This window comes from Pinus tabuliformis, chromosome 2_1, assembly GCF_031772625.1.
Source record: "Pinus tabuliformis cultivar Carrire ecotype Pingquan chromosome 2_1, CPIR1, whole genome shotgun sequence".
NCBI classification, from domain to species: Eukaryota; Viridiplantae; Streptophyta; class Pinopsida; order Pinales; family Pinaceae; genus Pinus; species Pinus tabuliformis.
This window is the reverse complement of record NC_142299.1, coordinates 905,011,238-905,032,666: the sequence shown is the minus strand read 5'-3', so window position 1 is coordinate 905,032,666 and position 21,429 is coordinate 905,011,238.

Below are 21,429 nucleotides of genomic sequence, written 5' to 3'. Positions count from 1 at the left end.
TAAAGAAGGTTATAGGCGACAAGATCCTAATTCAAACAATATTGCCAGAACTTGACAAGGAAGGAAAAATTATATTGGAACCAGAAGCAGTCACAGAAACAAGAACTCGACAGCTACGAAATCGATCAATTTAGAAGTATCTTATCAAGTGGAAGAACTTATCTGCTGAAGATTCCACATGGGAGGATGATAATTTTATACAGAAGCATCCAGAACTACTCAAGCATTGAGGACAACACTTTTTTGAAGGAGAGGGGCATGTTGGGTCCCTATAATACTAGTGATTACCCCATTACTATTGTAGTTGTATCCCTTATTAATATTGTTGTGCCCCTATCGTCCCCATATTGTTATTACTGTGCCCCATAGAATCCCTCTATTGTTATTTTTGTGGCTTTATATTATTATTTTTAGGTCGGCTGGGTTATATTGTGACTCCTTAGACTCCTATATATAGAAAGGATGTTTTTTCATTTGAATCATCGAAGAATTGTTCATTTATGTAATGTAAAGGAGGTTTCCCCCTCGAAGAGGCTGAATTCTAAGGCGTGGATCTATCTTTTCTTGAGCTGGTTTCATAACATTTTCTTTCAGGGAAGCCTGCACTGCACAATCCTGGAGGTGAACAAACTAACTGTCTCCCAGAACTACGCAGAATTTACCGCCAAGTCCAATCCAATCTATGCCTCCCACAAGATCATGCATCAAGCCTCCCTCTGGTATACCAGAAACCTGAACAACATTATTTCCTCGGGCTACACTGCTCTCCAAAACTACGCAGACATGCCAAGCTACCTACCCTACACTACCTACAAAAACTACGCACTCATGTGAGTCAGGCCTCTACTGCATGACACTGCACTATTCCAAGAAATTGTGTGGATCTGACTGGCCGGCCCCCTATTGGCTTGCTCTACTTTGTCCCTAAAAATTGTACATATTTGACTGGGACTCTCCTTTCTTCCCCACTTTGCACTCATTCTCAAAACTATGCAGTTGTGTTAAGAAGGCCCCTGCTGCCTGTAGGACACTGTCCCTCAAAAATACGTAGTTTTGACCAGCAACTCCCCACAAGCCGATCCAACCTTGCTTTGGAAAACTGTGCAGAAATTTCTACCAGTTCCTCTCGCTGCCTGCTCTTTCTTCCTCAAAGAAACTGAGTAGATTTCTTGTTGGACCTCAGAATGACCTACTCATTCCTCATCTTGAACACTATGCAGAATCTCCCAACAGTTCCTCCTAACACCTTGCCTTGTCTTCCTCCCAGGAACTACGTAGTTCTGACCAGCTGGGTTTTACCTTGCAGTTGTCACTACTGTTACGGATTGCGCAAATATTCCTCCCAGTGACATCTACGCAGTTTTTTCCGATAGTGCTTAAGAGCCTCTCATCCCAATTTGAGTTGTGTGTTGTGCAGTTTTAGTGCCTTGTCCTCCCTCCTGGTCACCTACATCCGAAATGGAAAACAATGCATCATGCTAAACTAGGATATTTATGGATTTGAATTCGTCTCATCATGAGTGATTGCAGGAATAGGTACATTGATGAAACATGGCATGAAAATGAATGGGATTAAGAAGGAGTGCATACTAGAAGACTTTCTCGCAGTTGAACGAGCGTACGAAGCACATCGAGCAACAAGAGAAAGGGATACATACACGTGCACCATCAAAAAAATACCAAGGCCATCGAAGACCCCGCACACCTTTCCATGCGAAGGTGAAGATATGATACACCGAGAGCACACCCATCACTCAACAACATAGCAACTCGACATAGACACCACATTCATCCAATACATGTCAGCAGTGTCATGTTGAGTTGTGTCATGAGTTGTTTTGGCCACATCACTACTGTGGGCCATACTTGTTTTAATCAAATGTAATGTAATGTGAATGTCCAAGAGATGCACATATGAAGTTGAAGAGTCATGCAAGTTGAAAATTCATACGAAGTCAAACAGTCATGAGGGAAGTCAAAGAGTCACAAGGGTCAACTATCCCCCTTGGCTATATATACCCCCTCATTGTATGAGCAAAGGAATTTTCACCTTGGTTCCTCCCACATAGCCTTGAGAGTCTATAGTATGTTCTTTGAGGAGCGAGGACTGGCTCCAATGTCCCAATACTGAAGCTAGTGATGTATGGTGTACAAATGTGTCTTGGAACTTTTCCTTAATTGAGAAGTCTGTCTCAAGCCAACACATTATCACGCCATTGTTTTGTATCTATTTTTAAGACTATTATTTAAACATTTTTAATGCATGTTTTCTTAACCTGTACTAAGATAGTTGAACTACTTTAGTTATTTTAGTACTTACATTGTTGAATATGTGTTGTATTTTTTATCGTTGTTGTCTTGTCCATGTTAACTACTCCACTGGACATTAGACATACCATTCTTGTTTTCTTTGTTATAAGAACCGTCACCCCTGTGTGGACTACTCTATTGGACGGTGTATGTGTTTTCCCTTGCACTTTGGTTTTAACAACTGTGGCATCCAATGTGGACTATTCCACTGGATGCTGGACAGACCCTTGTTGTTTCCGTGTGTGTCTCTCCCTAGGTGGTACTACTACCTCTCATCTAGAGGCTCGCTTTTACCCTATTCCTTACAGTAAGAGAACCCAGACAAAAAGTTACATTATGCACTCACCAGGCATACTCACCTCGCTTTTTGAAGTTACAACAATAAAACTCTCATGCGTTGAACAACAAGAGCTAAGGAAAATTTCTAAGATAATGGAAATTGGGCCATCATATCAGATGGGATTCCTACACCAAATGGTGTGAGTTCTAGTTGGGACTTCATACCGAAGTGATCCCCATTGTTGGTGAGTCCAACACCATCAACAGGGCTACATTGTCAGATAATATGGACATGAAGTTCAATAGGTATACAACATTCTATCCACAGACATATGGGTAGACAAAAGTAGTCAATGGGACTTTGATGCATCTTTTGAGGGGTTACAATTAGAAGCATCTAAAGTCCTAGAATGAAAATGCAGTGTATATATATATAGTAGTTCACACTTCTATTAGTAAGTCCTCATCTGAAACTTATTTTCGATATTTTCCACCTTCACCTTTAGATATTGCATATTGGAAGTGTCGGGAAAATAACTTATCTTCATAAAAAAGGGCATTCACTCACACAAAAATTATCAACTAGGGTGAGACTATTTATTTCAAGGTTATCATGCAAATATGTGTTGGTAGAAATTTCTAGCTGACATTGACTAGTTCCTAATTATCATTATGATTTCCTTCTACAAGAACTTATCCTTCAATCAAAGGAAAAGGTTACTATAACTATTCACGCTTGTAAGAATGGAAGTCAATTCAATAAAATATCTCACTTTCAAATCGATGCTTGCATGTAGAATGATTCTTTGTGCACAAATTTGAAAATGGAAATCACACCTACAGAAATGAAAGAGCATTCATCTACTCTAGGATCACTCTTGTAAAAAAATAAGTAGCACTTCTTGAAATTGATTCCTTACATGCATTAAATCATTCATCCATAACCACACACAATCATCAACCCTTATGTTAGAAATCATAAACAAAATCAACCAATCAAATACATAATAAACATTATGAGTTTGTGAGAACAAATAGTTAATATTGTGTAACAACAGTGGATTGTAAATCTATAGAAACAATTAAAGAATATTAGCAACATTCAATTAATAAGGATTGATCTAATAGTAGTTATGATAGAATATGAGAAACTTGTATTCAATTATTTTGCAAGGTTACTCAACCAAGTAGTAACAACAATATATCAAGAAAGAAATTTGTAACAACAGTAAATTGAATTCAAAGGAATTGAAACACCGCAGCCTACAACACAATCAATTAAAGTAACTACGCTACCTCTATAGACACAACAATCCCTACTAAAGAGGAGGTCCTTACACCTTAGCATGAAGCTGGTAACATTGTAGCTCAAAGGTTAGCACAATAGATCATAAAACGCACCATGAACTCTTAGAAGATTGCATTAGCTCTGAAAATAAAGTATAAAGATGCACAACCTGAAACAATAATGTTTCCCCCCACACAAGGTAGAGATATCCCTTCTTATTGTTGGGTGTGGAGCCTAAATATCTTCTTTATTCAAAGGTATCATTGCATTGGACCCCAGTTCGTAATGGGGCAGCAATGCCACCCATTTTTGTGCGTCGCCGAGGGGGCGACAATGATTCTTTAGAGCCCCCTCGGGCAGGGGATCAGGGGTAGCACCCCTGAAGCTAAAAGTAGATGTAAATTTTCCTTATAAAATGTTGTCATTTTGTAGTCAATCTGGGCCCTTCCTTAGGTGGAAATATGACGATAGAAGTTATGTTTAATTTAGGGTTTTTTTCCCTAGAAGGCAACCCTTTTCTATATATGAGGGAATTTTATTGCGGCTATAGAGAGGAGATTGTGTGAGAGTGAAGAGGGAATTACAATGAATCTGTTGTAGGTTGTATCTCTTCTTTTGGCTAGATAATATGAAAGGAAGGACTGGTTGTTCCTTCGTGGACATAGCCCAAATTGGGTGAACCACTTATATCTATGTCTTTCTTGTTTTATGTGTTTTCTGTGTTCATATTTCTACAATATTTGATGTCTTCCATTGCTCTATAATATATAATTTCTAACACTTATAGGTTTTTCTCCTGTATCTAATCTTGGTATCAGATCATCTGAACAACCATGAGAATCGTTTAGTTCTTAAGTTTTCAAATAATAGTAATTAATATTTTTTTCTTAAAACAAGTTACAAAAAACCATCTGCAAATAAATTCAATTCCGTAATGGTTGCCTTGTTTTAGAAAGTAACTAAAATACTAGAATCACAACTATGTGGCCAAATTGGTCACTTTTTCAAGAAAATTCGGTACCTATTAGCACAACAGTCCTGGTTGACCCCACTAAGTAACATACTACACATTAACTCCTTAAAATAGCACCAATAATTGCGTCATCACATAACAAAGTATCATAATCAAAATAACAACAAAGTTATCTGGTTGGTGTAAAAATGTCACAGAATCCTAGAAAAAATAGCATCTCATCATCTAGAAAAATGGAGTAACAACATCCTAGCCAAATAGGTCATTCTGTAAATATTCCTCTTTATCATTTCATTAGTAAAGAAACCCAAACATCTATCCTCTCATCAAGTGCAATCAAACCTACATAAGTTAGAGTGATATGGGAAAGTGGCATAGCTTAGTAAAAAAGATAATCAATTAAATAACAGGATATGGTTATGAAGGAAAAAATGGTCAATAGGTAAAGAAAAAAGTGGTGAAAAGGATGTCAATTCTTGTGCCCAACATGCAATAAGGATTGAGGGAGGAACTTACAAGTGATTCCTTAAGGATAGAAATTCTTTTTGAGAAGATCAAGTAGATCCATCTACAGGTACAGGGGACACTACAAAAGTCATATGAAAAATACAAGGCTAGGCATGATCAACAAAAAATAAAGAGGTCATTTAAGGTGGGAGATAAGGTATGGTTATAGCTGAAAAAGGACAGGATACAATGTCCTAGTATGAAAATCAAGGCTCTACGCTATGTTCCCTTTGAGATATTGGAAAAGGTGGGAGATAACACCCATATACTTAATCTATCCCCATACATGTGCATTTACTTTGTGGTGAATGTAGAGAATATGAAATTCTATGATCCTTCCTTGATATATCAAGAAGAGAAACAAGTCTTACCTTCTTGTTGATGGTGTTGGACCCGCCAACATGTTAGGGGATCTCCCCGGTAAGAAGTTCCAAGTAGACCTCAGACTGTTTGGTGTAGGAGTCATAGCAATGGGTCGTACAGTATTGCCTTGACCGCAGTTTCGCACAGAGGCAAGTAATATGTCCCTTTTGGTAGCAAGGATGTGACTTATGTAGCAATTCAAGGAAGGTGCATGAACGATTCTAACATGCGCAAATTGGGGAGAGTGCGCCCCTTGGAAACCTATGATAGCACGCGGCTTGGAAGGGAACACACGAGCAAAGATGCATCACAAACTAGAAAGAAAGTTAGCTAACAATACAAAGTGGTGGTTAAACCAATCATCACATTTCAATAAGATTCCTACATACTTATACAAAATAGTCCATACATGCATATGTAAGAAAACAGATACATATATCATTTAAAGTAAATAAGATAGCTGGAATACAATACAACATATGCATGAAAGGTGCTAACTCTGTTATATTAAGAAGTGTAAGTTCTAGCCATAAAATGCATCCATGTCCATCCACTAGTTCTGACAGCGGAATGTTACAGTCACAACCGCCTTCTCCTCCAAAGAGATATATTAGCTTTGCACAGTGGAGAAGCCAAGGCTTGTTACAATATTGTTCAATCTCTCTCTAATATACTCCTATCAGAAGCTTGGCTAACCAAAAGCCTTTACAATGATTTATGAGGTTCTATTTATAGCAAAGGATGGGGTGACCCTTGACATTCCCCTTTGTGACCGTTCATCTATCCTAATGACTCTTTAACTACTCTATGACTGTTACATTCAACTATCGACACTTGAACTTCCACTTGAAAAGACGTTACATACAATATGCACATGTACCTATGTGAGACAAAATGGCTTGAGAAAGCCATGAAAGACATCACTAACACTCAGACCGTTGTGGTGAGGCCAACTCTTTGACATCCTTGTGATGGTCGATGGTGGAAAATTGATGCCAAGCTTGGTTGTCCATGATTGTGTCTGTGCGCTCAATCGTGACATCCTTCTCAAAGTGAACTCTTGCCTCCATTGCATCTAGGTACACTGATATGGCCCCTATGTCCAATTCATTTGATAGCATGCGCATCATCGTCTTGAGTATGGCTGGACCAGCAACATACTAATGCATAGTGTCTGTGATAATCTCCAAGTGTGTGTTAGTGATCATGCGCATCAACTTGTCGAAGTACATGTTCAGCTCCAACGGAACTTGCTTCTTCTCTTTGCCTTGGTGAGTGTGCCAAATGGGTGGGATTGCATGCATGCACACAATGACATGCATGTTTTTCAATTCCCTTTCATGCGATCAACACACTTCTCACCTTTTCTGCTTCGTGCGAGCTGTTGGGATGGATCTATAACTTGTGTGGGTGCAATTTCATTGTCTGTTCATGTTGCGCCCCCTGTTGTACCTATTCCTACTGCAACTCATTCTCTTCTCTGTGCAATTCTTGTTCTTCTTTGAGTTGTTGGTTCAGCACATGCAACTCCTTCTCTGTTTCTCTCTCTGCCTTCATGCAATATTCGTGTCGTGTTGTCACCTCATAGCCTCAGTCTCCAAAGTTTCTTTCATCACAAGTGGATCTGCTTGAGCTTGCAACTTTGTTCCACCTCTGTGTTGTCAATAACCTTCCTCTTGTATTTGTTGGGTGTAGGTGTGATGCCTTCTGTTGCTGCTGATGGTGCTGCTTTGTTGTGACGTTTGTTCCATTTCATCTTGATATGATCCTTGACCATGAACAACTCGATGTATTCATAGATAGTCAAGTTCATAGAAACTTGATCGACTGCATTCCCAAGTGTGCTATGAACAGTGCCTTCAACTATTCTCTCTTGGAAAGTGTCAGACCATGTAGTAACTCCTCAAAAACAATTCGTTGATTTCATTTAGGTTGGTGTTTATTATATACAAGAGGGAGAGACTGTTCATTTTGTAGAAATTTTGAATAATTTAACACATATTCAACAGAGATTATCCTGATCATGTACTATTGCGGAATACAAACACAATACATAAGCTCCTCTACGTTGATCATCAATATAGCAACATCAATAACAATAAAACATCAAGAGCATTCACACATTAACACAGTATGTAACCCGGGGAAAGCATCTCGCTAAAAACCCCAACTATCTGTATATTAATGATTGAGAACATGTAACATTACAAAGTACAATGCTTATCACAAGCAATCCAGTACCAGCTCCACTTGTTACACACAATACAGCTAAGATCTGATCTCCAAATCTATTCCACTGCTTGCCTGCCTCCACTGCTCAATACCTGCTCAAGAACTGATGAGAATGGCTTACCAAACTCGTATTTCACCTCAAAAAAATCACTCACACTTTGTTGGACGTGAGCAAAGGCTACAATACTGGGCAAATATGTGAGCAAACTCATTGGCATACTCAATCCCTTGATTGTGCAAGATCTGGTGCACAACTATAGTCACAACTGATAGCAATCTGATTCTCTACCACCTATCCCTGTTGAACTGAACATGCACTGACATGCAACTGAGTTAACTGATGTATTCATTAGTTGCATCATGAGTTAATAATTAGTTTAACAACTCATCATTAGTCTATTTGCAGTTAGACTAATTACAACTAGTTTAACTAAGTCAAATGGAACACAACTCCATCAACTCCACAATCAACTCCACCAAACTCAACTGATTGAGTTCTAACTGAATTCATGCATGCAACAACTCAACTGACTCATAAGAAAAGCGTATTTCCTTCTGACAGCTGCATGGGCCACATCTGTAGCTCAAACTGAAGTGCTCCAAGAGAATAAGATCAAGTTTATAGTCCAAATATTATTATGAGACAATAATATTTGACTTTTCTATTTTTGATAGCCAGTCTAAAAATAGACTTTGATCACTCACACTGTGATCACTCACACTTTGATCAAAAATAGAAGTCCATCTATTTTTCCCAACTTGACCAATCATCCATAAACAGCAACCTGCAATCCATAGACATGATCCATATGTCTAAAAATAGACATAGTCTAAAAATAGACTTGCGCCAAAAATAGCCTGCGGGCCCACTTAGTGAAGGCGACTCTTTTCATTAAGCTCCATCATATTGTTACAATCTCAACACATTTCATCTCCCGGTGACTATTCATATTCTCTATTATTTATTTACATCAATTTCAGTTATTCACCCAATCCTGATGATTAGGTGTCAACATTCCCCCCCTTAATCTGAAGGGATGTTAGTGAGTCCAAGCATCGTTCTAAATCTTTCAAGCTTTTCTCTTCCAAGCGCTTTGGTGAAGATTTCTACAATTTTCTCGTTCGTGGAACAATGGCGGAGATGGATTGTTTTGGTCTTAACATGATGTCGAATCAGATGATATTTAGTATTGATGTGCTTTGTTTGATCATGGAACTTTGGGGTCTTGGCCAACTTTACTGTAGAGGTATTGTCAATCATGAGTGGAGTTGATTGTACTTGTTTTACCTGCAAATATTCAAGAATTTTTCTAAGCCACACAATTTATTTTGTTGCCTCAACTGCTGCCACGTATTCTTCTTATGTTGTGGAATCTGCTGGAATTGATTGTTTGCATGATCTCCAAGAGACAGCTCCTGATCCAAGACTCATAGCATATCCTGAAGTATATACCCCAGTGTCTTTGTCTCCATAGAAGTCTGAATTAGAGTATCCAATCAAGCTGAAGTCGTCCACCTGTGTATACTTGATTCCAAAGTCTTGAGTTCCCTTCAAGTACCTTAGAACTCTTTTTGTAGCAGACCAATGTCCCTCACAAGTCTTTTGCATAAACCTGGAGAGGATTCTAATAGCAACCGAAATGTCTGGTCTAGTAGTAGTTAGGTAGTTGAGACTTCTTACAAGCTGTCTATACTTTGTTGCATCCTCAAATTCTTTTCCTTTAATGGATGTGAGCTTGAAGTTTTGTTCCATTGGAGTAGTAAGAGGATTGCATTCTGTCATGCCAAACCTGTTCAACATATCTCCAATGTACTTCTTTTGAGAAAGAAATATGGACTTCGGATGTTGAGTTACTTCAATACCAAGATAGTAATGAACATAGCCCAAATCAGTCATTTCAAAACCTTTCCCCAATTCCTTCTTTATGGATGCAATGTAGCCTTCATTGTTCCCTGTCATCAAATATCATCTACATATACCACAAGATATACAACTGTTTTGCCAACTTTCTTGACAAATAAAGTTGCTTCATCAAGATCATAATGTTTGAAATTGAGTTTCAGAAGATGCTCAATTAGTTTTTCATACCAGGCTCGCAGTGCTTGTTTGAGGCCATACAAGGATTTCACAAGTTTGCATACTTTATGTTCATGTCCTTTCATAACAAATCCTTCAGGCTAGGACATAAAAACATTCTCTTTTATATCTCCATTCAAGAAAGCAGGTTTTACATCCATTTGATTGACTTTCCAACCGTTCTGAGCTGCTAGGGCAAAGAGCGTCCGGACGGTAGCCCATTTTGTTGTGGGGGCAAAAGTCTCCTCATAATCGACCCCTTCCTTCTGTGCAAAACATTTTGCCACAAGCCTGGCTTTGTGCTTGTCAAGTGAGCCATCAACTTTATACTTGTTCTTGTAGACCCATTTGCAACCAATTCGTTTGGTTCCTAATGGAGGATCAACCGGCTTCCAAGTTCCATTCTTTATGAGGGCATCATATTCCTTTTGCATCACTTCTTTCCATTCATCATGAGAAGCAGCTTCTTTGAAGGAAGTTGGTTCAAAATCTATAGACAAATTCAATTCACAATCATAAGAAACATCCATATCAACAGGTGAATTAGAGTCATCTACATCACCTCCATTTTGCCGATTTGAATTTCTAGTTCCTGTCTTTCCAACCTCATCAGGATGAACACTTTCAAGTGTCTTTGTTAGCCACTTTGGAGGACCTTTCTTAGATGGTCTAGGCTGCTCCGTTGATTGAGTTGGGACTGAATCAAGATTGAGACTCCCAATTCTATCGATCACATCACTTAAAGAATCATTCGTTGTTGGAGTTTCATGTGGGGGAGAGAGTGCTTCAAAAGAAGATTCCACATCTTTTTCTAGTATAGGAATCCCCCCTTCAAGATGTGGAATTTGATTATCAAATTCTTGAAATGATTTTGCATTTGTGAATCTATCCCAGAGATCAAGTTGCCGCTCTCTTGATACAACAAACTTTTTATTGAATTCATCATAGAGATGGTATGATTTGGAGGTGTTTGAATACCCCAAGAAGATACACTTACAACTTCTTGCACTAAGTTTATTTCTATGTGCCTTTGGTATCAAGGCATAATAGGTGGAACCAAAGACCCTGAGATGCTTTACCGAAGGAATGTGCCCATACCACATTTCATAGGGAGTCTTGCTTCTGATAGCATTAGATGGACATCTATTCTTTATATATGTAGCACATAGAACAGCATCAGCCCAAAACATTTTTTTACATTTTTGAAGAAGAGCATGGAGCGTACCATATTTAAGATTGTCCTATTCATTCTTTCAGCTACACCATTCTGTTGGGGATTATAAGGCACAGTTGTTTGATGTTTGATCCCATGTTCGCGAAGATATTTTTCAAATCCATTTGATGTGTATTCTTTTCCATTATCAGTGCGAATAGACCCAATATGAGATTGTGCATCATTTTCAATACATTTATGAAAGTTCATGAATGTTTGAAAAGCATCAGATTTGTTCTTCAATAAATAAACCCAACACATTCTGGTGTAGTCATCAATAAATGTCATCATATATTTATTTCCATTTGCAGAAGGAATAGGCATTGGACCACATAAATCTGAATGAATGAGTTCAAGTTTTCTATGTGCTCTTGAATGTGAATCATGAAAAGACAGTTTGCTATGCTTTCCTAGAATGCAAGCATCACATTGCTTAAATTTCCTAGGAATTGTAGGCAAACTAGCAACACCATTTTTCTCCAACAAGCAGAGGTTGTCATAGTTCAAATGTCCAAATCTAGCATGCCATAATAAACTTTATGGAAGTGTACCTTCTTCATAATGAGAATTGTATGAGAAATGTTGTGCACGAGCAAAGGTACCTTGCAGCTTGAGAAGCCTTTCTTCTTCTATTCCCCTAATGACAAGTGAGTGGTCAGATTCTTTTCTTTTCTCACCTCAAGCTTGCCATCAAACATATGAATGGAGTGACCTTGCTGGCGGATGTGGACCAAGGATAGCAAGTTTCTCTTCAGTTGTGGGAGTTATAGAACATGATGCAGAAGAAAGTCTAGAAGACCAAGCAATTTGAGCATGATTGTGCCAAGCCCTGATGGCTTGATTTTTGATTGGTCTGCAAAGTATACTGCTCCATCAACATTGTCAGTAAATTTTTCAAAAAAATCTTTTCTATGAGTCATGTGGCAAGTTGCTCTTGAATCAAGCAACCAATCATTTTTCCAAGAAGCAAGTGAAGCATTAAATAAATCTTCATCTACTCTGATATTACATTGTGCCACAACATAATGAGCGGATTCAGGTGCTTTACCTTTGTCTGTGTCATTAGTTTTACCTTTTTGTTGGTTTCTTTGCTACTCAATTTTGTCCCAAGGTAACTTGCATGTAGAGGCATCACATGATCCATTTCTTTTGTAGCATATGCAGTGGAAATCTGACTTTTCTCCTTGATATTGTCTGCGCGCCCCCCCCCCCCCCCCCCGCCTCTGAAATATCTTCCTCTTCCTCTTCGACCACCTCTTCCTCTGGAAGGATCTTGAGCAGAATTCTTTTCTTTATGAGCAAGGCACACAACATCTTCAAAAGATTTAGGGGCTATTTTCTTTCCAAAAGCTTTCTCTCTTTCAACAAATTTTTTTACAAGAGAGTTAAAGGTAATATCTTTGAGATTTACATTTGCTTGCAATGACTCAAGATAATTGGAGTAAGTAGGATAAAGTGCCTTGAGAAAAGAGATAAGAGGAATATCCAATTCAACCTTAGTGGCTTTGGTATCATGCATTATATATTTTACTTCAGATGCAAGAGCAAGAGGATCATTATTTTTCAATTCAAGGGTGAAGAGTTTAATCATGAATTGAACAACTTCAAGTGCAGAATGTGAGTCATAGAGTTCTTTCAGCTTTTGTAAGGCTTCGAAAGCAACTGAAAATGGCAAAATATGGTGACTCACCTCTTCACTTACAGATGTTGCAATTAATGCATAGGCTTTGTTGTTCTTATTTTCCCAAATGGTGAGCTCTTTGTCTGAGGTAGGCTGTTCTGGCTCTTTGTCTCCGTCTCCAATACACACTCCTTTCCAAAACTCATTGAAAATGAGGGTGTGTTTTATCTTCCAGGACCACTCAAGATAGTTCTCCTTGCCAGTGAGAACTATTCCCACAATAGATATGATTGAATGCATACTGTAAAAAAAACTTCTGCTGGCAAAAATGTGTTGAATGTTTAATATTGTGACGAGGGGAGGAGATGGCACTGTTATATTATATGAACCAGTGGCAGAGGACTATGGTATGCTAGATTATACCACAGTTATATTAAAAAAACGCAGCATGGAGTATTGCCAATAACATTCAATGGACAATGCTCAATGTAATAAATGGGAGCGGAAGTGTATTAAGTGGAGCAGGTATTAAAAAACCAAAAGCAAAATAACAGTGGCACCACAATCATATCAAGCGATATATATTATGGGTGGTATGTAACATAAAACAATGTTCAACCAATGTAATATGACCAACCAAATTGGGAGTAGATTACACAGATACCAAGATTGTGTTGTTATATTACGGGATATGGATGTGGAGTCGAAGAAGTATGGGAGGAGATTGCGCTCTAATATGGAGGCGAAACCTTAGGTGTTGTATATCGTGCGGAGTATGGGATAAACGCCAAGGTAACCATAGTCAATGCAGCAGAGAGGTGTGGTATAAATCATTCAAAAACATAACCACGACCGAACTCATTGAAATACAAGCCCATTCAAAACAGTAACACACTAGCATATCATTCTAGCGTATCAGCTTCACGCTTGCACCATTCTATCAATTAGAAATGAAATGAAATCTAGGCTTACTAGTCTTGCTTGCTAGTCTCCCGGAGCAGCGAAAACAACCCTTCGCCAACCACTCTTCGAGTTCTCTTCTTCTTGGATTTACAGTCGTCGGAACGCTTTCCTTGCTTCCACCCGCGATCGACTCGCCATCTCGCACCTTGAGTAGCAGATTATATGAATCAAGATTATATGTCAAGGCAACAGATTATATGAATCAAGATTATATGTCAGGGCAGCAGATTATATGAATCAAGATTATATGTCAGAGCAGCGCAGTGTTTTATATGCAAGTGAATATGAATAAAATACTGCCAGAGAAGAGCAGAGGAGCAACGCTTTGTATGCAAGGCAGAAGATAGCCAGAATAGGGAGTTACAAAGCAGAGGGAAGCCAAAAATGGCACTGGTTCTGATACCATGTCATATGAGGCAGTAACTCCTCAAAAATAATTTGTTGATTTCATTTAGGTTGGTTTTTATTATATACATGAGGGAGAGACTGTTCATTTAATCTCCCGGTTACTATTCATATTCTCTATTATTTATTTACATCAATTTCAGTTATTCACCCAATCCTGATGATTAGGTGTCAACAGAAAGCCATTATACCTGTGTCGTGAAGAGGCAGATGAACACATGTGATACCTAGAGACATAGCAACACTCATGACAAGCAATCTGTTAGTTGAAAGCTAAAACAAACTAGAGGACTAACATGCAACATGTGTGACTGTCTGTGAAGATATCGCAATTTTCACCGGGAGGCTGGGAGACTGACTTCCAAGACTGCGGGAGACACAGTCTGGGCTTTCAGGAGGCTGACTGACTGCAGGAACTGTGCAATGCATAGTCCAGCCTAGCCTGCTGAGGACTGAAGCTGCGCAATCCACAATTTTAGTCAACAGTGACATACAACTAGCAAACTTCATTGCACAATTTCTGGGGCCAACAGGACACTGCCTCCAAGGGTTGTGCAATGCAAGCTTGGAGGTCAGTGCTAGTTTAAACTTGCACAATTTATGGAGGGAAGGCAGAGCCTTCACTTCCAGAAATGCACAGAGCTAGCCGGGCAAGGCACGGTCCGAGCCAAGGCAGCCTAGACCAGTCCACGGGAAACTGAAAACATGAGAAGTTTGAATGCATGATGAGATGAGTGCAAACAAGAGCAAATGATCATGCATGCAAACAGTACGTGCAGGATTCAAAAAATGCTAAAACATGAATGTGTGTGAAGCGAGTCGCCGCAATAGTGACCGTTGGTGAAAAAACAGTGTCATTCATGCGACAACAGTGAGATACAAATGAAAACTGAAACATCACTTGTACAAGCTAACATGCATGCAAACGAAAGAAAGCATTCATAGAAATCAAGTAGACAACACTCACACAAGCTGAAACACAAAAAGAGATAGAAATGTAGTGCAAGACATGCGAAGCGGTCTTACCCCGAAACATTTGAGCTAAATGTGTCGATGACTCCTAGATGCAATGTGGGATGGAAATGTTGCAAGGTTGATGTGAGGAATGAGCTCTGTAGCATCTGGCTGATGAGTTTTGATAAAATCGAGGTTGTGACGCACATGCCACAAATCTAGGAAAGGTGACACTTGGTGGGAGGTTTCTGAAATGATGCTTGCATGTGTTAGTGTCAGTCTTTGAAGCCTTCCATCAGTGATCAAATATGCTCTTACAAAGTGGTTTTAGGATGTCAAAGTCAAATTTTGTCATTTCAGTGAGTCTTCAAGTAAAATTGGTCACTAGGTATTAGGTCTAGGGTTTGATTTCACTCCTTTCAAAGTTGTTCAAGTGTCGGTCCATGTCACCATTTAGCTGAGTGTACCATCATTTAGAGAGTTTTCATCATCATTTCAGGTTCCCGTGGGTCATTTTACACCTTGTTCGTGCTTCAGTTGTACTTGGGTAAGGCTTATTTCCCTCTCGTAGGATTTTGAAGGTAATTTCTCTTGGATGGTCAAATCATTAACAAAACTTGTATCCTGATGTTCATACACCTTCCCCTAATGAACACCTTCCCCTATCCTTAATGTACCTTATTAAACACTTCCCATCACTGATATCCCTCAAATTCATCATTTTGCCACAAACCCTAGCCCCTTGCTACAATTTGACAATTTTCTAGGCTAGCCCTATGTTTTTCCCTTTCGGACCCCTTCCCCTCACTCAATCTTTGAAATTCCACTTTCCCTTATTTCTTAACATCTCTCCCTACTTCCCAAAACTTTCTCAAGAATTTAGAATCCCCTTATCCCCTTCATTTCGACAAATCCCCTATTCCACACATCGGGATAGGTTTTACTCAAATGATGTTTCTGAGCAAGAAAAAATGAATTTGGAAAAAGTGAGAGAGATTTTTGTTAAAACTATTCCAAGGAAGAAAAACCTCCTTCACGTTTTACACAAGTTTCATGGTTTTATAGAAATGTCAAAAAGATAGTTTCCTCGGGAGAATTGTTGCACCTCTGGAGTGACCTTGGGACAATCAAGATTTCTCCTAGCTTGGTTGGCCAAATGACTTTCTTCATGAGTGAAATGATAACTAGAGACAACGAGATTTCCAATGAGCTATCATGAGCTCAATTTGGAGTTGAGGAAGACCTTCAACAGTTAACTGCAACAACACTCTCCATTTTGGTAGCCCCATTTTGCACATTTTGACCAGTCTTGGGAGATTTGACCGTTTGACAGGGCAAATGAACAATAAGTTGATAAATTCAAGTTGTTCTGGAAAATAGAATCAACAAGCTTTCCAACAAGCTAACGTGTACCCAATTTGGACACTAGGAAGGCCTCCAAACCTTGGTCTGAAAGCGGAATTGCGCATATAATTAGTGGCGTTGCGCATAGAAATTTTGCAAAACAGGAAATTCCGGCTGATGTGCAGTGTCAGCGACATTGCGCATTGAATTGGTGCATATTCCTGAAAAATGGCTTATATATTTGGATTCGGCATCAAAAAATAAGAAAACCCAGAAAGTTTCATCCATTTTGGGGAAGATCTTGGCCACCAAAAGGGCAAAAAACACTCAAAAAGTGCCCTCTCTGCCACTTTTTGGACACACAGGAACCAGTCTTGGGAGAATCCACTTTTGAGGAGGTAAATGACCTCTAAATCAGAAAATGTGTTCCAGAAACTAGACAGGCAGGGCTTTCCAACAAGCTATCTTGGGCTTGATTTGGATGGGTGGAAGGCCTCCAAAAGTAGCCTTGAAGCAGCGCTGCGCATCAGGCTCAGGGCACTGCGCATCAAGCAAATTTTTTTCAATTTTGCCTAAAACTCACAATTTCGCCCAGTTTCTTCAGTGGTTGAATTTTCTTCTTTTTTAGGTAAATATGCATGGTAAATGATGTATTTGATGTAAGTATAGATGAAAATCACCTCATAAGGGTAGATACATCAAGTTCCAAGTGGTTTTGAGCTGTAATGAATTGGTTTCCTAAGTTTTAGAGGCAAATTGTTCCACTGCGTACTTTTGTGTTCCTAGTTTAGATATGGTTGAAACCACCCCTTTTCTCATGGATTCAACCCTAACAGCTATCATGAGTGGTTTCCTTGCCTATATTATGTAATTTCTTAGTCATTTGTAAAGGTTGGACTTTGGTGGAAGTGTTGGCACTCATTGAACAATTGTATCAGTAGTTTGGCAAGGAATAAAACCAGGCTTCACAACTATTTTTGTGGGATTCTTGTGACAGTGAGTTTATGTATTGTTTCTTCTTTTTAATGAGATATTCTCATGTTTTATATGTATCCAAATCCATCTTTCTCTTCTAAAACTAAATGAATCAAGGTGAATGGACAAAATGCACTGTTGTGCTTTGTCTTGGGAATGCATTTGGTTTTCAATGTTTTCCATTGTTTGAAGACGATTCATAGTTTCTTTATGCCCTCCTCAACTCCTCAACGGTCTTAATCTACCATCTTAATCCATTTCTAGTACATAAACCTTTGTCTACCTCGCCCCACAGAACATAACTGTTTCCCTGAGTTGATTTCCGGGACCCAATCTGACTTCTCAAGTTGATCCAGCAAAAAATACCTAAAAATCAAACCCGAAACCCTGAGCTACTATACCTAGCCTAAAATCTACATTAAATTGAGTCATCTCAAGACCTAATTTCCAATATCCTAATTGAGATGGACAAGGAGAGATCCCTCTCCCGACCTGGTAGGGCTAGCTACCAGTGTTACACAAAATATTGTCACCATGACTATTTGCAGTCAGTATGGGTCTATCATCATTCATACTATCCTCCTAAGCAAGTCTCAGACCTCAGCTCTTCATTTCAAGCTTTGAAAATGAGAGAAAGACCTTTGAAAATCAATAAAGCTCTGGTTCCGCACTTTCTCTCACTATTGCCTACGGACCCGCACCCCCTGTTCACGTTACCTGCGGACCTGCCTGCTCTGTCTCTAAAGGAGTGGGTGCGGACCCCTGTGAAAGTCAAAAAGCGCAAGTTTATTATAAAAAACTCACTTTGGGTTAATTCTAGATGATTCTAGAAGGAATTTTGACGTGGATGGTTCACTCTTAGGTGGTTCATGCATCCCAAAAGAGAAGGAGCTAATCCCTTGATGAGAGGAGCTATCCCTTTGAAGGAGGGCTTTATCCCTTTGAAGGAGGACCTAGTAACTTCCCTCCATTACACTATAAATTAAGGCATTGGGCTGGTTGCTAGAGAGGTTAGAAGCTGAACATTTTTTAGGGTAAATGCTGGTGGAATTGAGACTTCCTAGTTAAGCTTGAGAGGAGAGATCACATACCTTTTGGCTTCATTGGGAATAGAGTGAAACTTGTCAAAGTAGAGGAGACTTCTTGTTGGACCCTAGGAGGAGCTTTCATTCACCTGGGTTGGGAAATCCTTTGCCTAACAGTTGATCAAACCATATTGAAAGTCTTCAGCCGGTTTCCGGGTATTAACTTTGGGTCAATTGTCACCAAACCATCTATTGTGTCGTTATGTGTTCAAGAGGTCAGTGCAAATAAGCCATTCATCTGCAAAATATCTGTCATCCATCTTGACCATCCCTGAGTCAGTATTTGCAACTAAATTTCTTCAAACTTGATCTATGATTTCGTGTTGTGGGCTTGCCTACAACGGATCGCTTTCTATTGACTTCAGCTCATTATCTAGAAATATGATCTAGAAATCGTCAGTACCTTGGGCTCTGCATGCCTCAATGGTAGGTTTCTCGCCTTCGACGATAGGTTGCATCATTGACCTTCAATCAAAGGATTCTGTGACATGTTCGACATCAGCACATCTATTTACATCTCATGGATTGTACTGAGTACTTTGAGAGCCATTGACATTACTGGTGGTTTCTCTCACACTTGTTAATAGTTTACATCATTGACTAGTAATCAAGTGGTTTCTACCATGTTCGACTTCGACACATTCATTCGCATGGATAGAATCGTACTATTTCGGGAAGTAGAAATGAAGACCCTGGATCTAGTTTCTGCCATCCAGGCTACGAGGAATTTTGTATTCATTATACACTAGACTATTCATAAACAGATGGCTACGTCCATACTGTGTCTACATCTGTCTATACTTGTGATGTATTACAATATCATTCCTATATCAGAGCAGTAGTTAGTTTCTAGTCAGTTTTGATCTAAGTATGGGAATGCCTACCTCAGCGATGATATGATCTCATATATATATTTTGCATTGAATGTTTTTATAGGTTCCAACCGGGCTCTCCACAAGATGATCGTCGAAATGATAAAGTACTTCACTCTTCCTAGATAATAAATGAAATCATCATCTACTACAGACTTCGCACTTTAGGGGCCAATCTATTACACAAAATATTGTCACCATGACTATTTGCAGTCAGTATGGGTCTATCATCATTCATACTGTCCTCCTAAGCAAGACTCAGACCTCAGCTCTTCATGTCAAGCTTTGAAAATGAGAGAAAGACCTTTGAAAATCAATAAAGCTCTGGTTCTGCACTTTCTCTCACTATTGCATGCGGACCCGCACCCCCTGTTCACATTACCTGTGGACCTGCCCGCTCTGTCTCTAAAGGAGTGGGTGTGGACCCCTGTGAAAGTCAAAAAGGCGCAAGTTTATTCTAAAAAACTCACTTTGGGTTAATCCTAGATGATTCTAGAAGGAATTTTGACATGGATGGTTCGCTCTTAGGTGGTTCATGCATCCCAAAAGAGAAGGAGCTAATCCCTTGATGAGAGGAGCTATCCCTTTGAAGGAGGGCTTTATCCCTTTGAAGGAGGACCTAGTAACTTCCCTCCATTGCACTATAAATTAAGGCATTGGGCTGGTTGCTAGAGAGGTTAGAAGCTGAACATTTTTTAGGGTAAATGCTAGTGGAATTGAGACTTCCTAGTTAAGCTTGAGAGGGAGATCACATAGCTTTTGGCTTCATTGGGAATAGAGTGAAACTTGTCAAAGTAGAGGAGACTTCTTGTTGGACCCTGGGAGGAGCTTGTACAGCATCAAGGCACAGGTTGTGAAGCTCTTCTTTGATTTGAATTAATATAATCAGATTCATTTTTCTCAACAAATTGTCTTATGTCATTTGTTTCATGAATTCCTTGATAATCATGATAAGTATGCTTTATGATATTGGCTTTTCAGGTGCTATTTAATTTGTGTGCTTGTTTGTGTTTGCATATTTTCTATAAGGGAGCTCATTTGGATCAAAGGAGCGAGGCTTCCACAAACTTGCATTGGACCCAAGGTAGGCCTAAAACACTTGTTTGCCTTTTTTTATGAATTGCATATTTAGAGAAAGACGGGATTTGATTGGCTTGCTTGTCACTAGATATCTTTAGATACTAGGGAGGTCGATCTTGTCTGCAAGAACGACTCATTCTGTGTGACAAAATGGCGACTCCACTAGGGACTTGAATTTTTTATTTTTCCTTTGCTTTTACTTTGACTTGAGAAACTGTGTTTTGTTTCTGTTTTTGGCTTGATGTGTGTGGGATTGGGTAGGTTTAGTAGATCTTGAATTATTTTTTGTTTTCAATACTTTTGGGAGAGGACCGCACCCTCTGCTTGTAACATAGTGCGTACATACCCGCACTTTTGCTTTACACACAGAGCGGTACCGCACCTGAGTAAACTGGGAGCCTGCGGACCCTGTCAAAAATTTGAAAAACTTAAGATTTCTCTTTCAGTCAGCTTAGGATTTGTTTAGGTGTTTTTATCCTCTGCCCAAAACTGCACGTGACTTGTCAGGAACTTTTCTTAGGTTAATTCCATTGGCATTCATGTTTTAAGCTTTTATCAATTGGGTGTTTTGAGTCTCTTTTTTGAGAAATTCTTAATTTGATTTCCTTTGGTCATTACTTGGAGGTTTGTCTCAGTCTTTTCACAATTTTTCATATTTTTATTTTTGTTTTTACAAAAAAAATTCCCCCTCATTCGCTAGGGGGGATGGGGGCTAAATTATGTATGAGTGTTAATCACCTTTGAGTGTTTTTTTTTTATCTTTGGAACTCTCACCCAATTTTCTTGACTTGCACTTGATTGGTTCCTAGATTACATTAGAATCATCTTGTGTTTGAGAATTCTCTTGCATAGATCACATTTGCATAATTAGAATTCTCATTTTCGGAA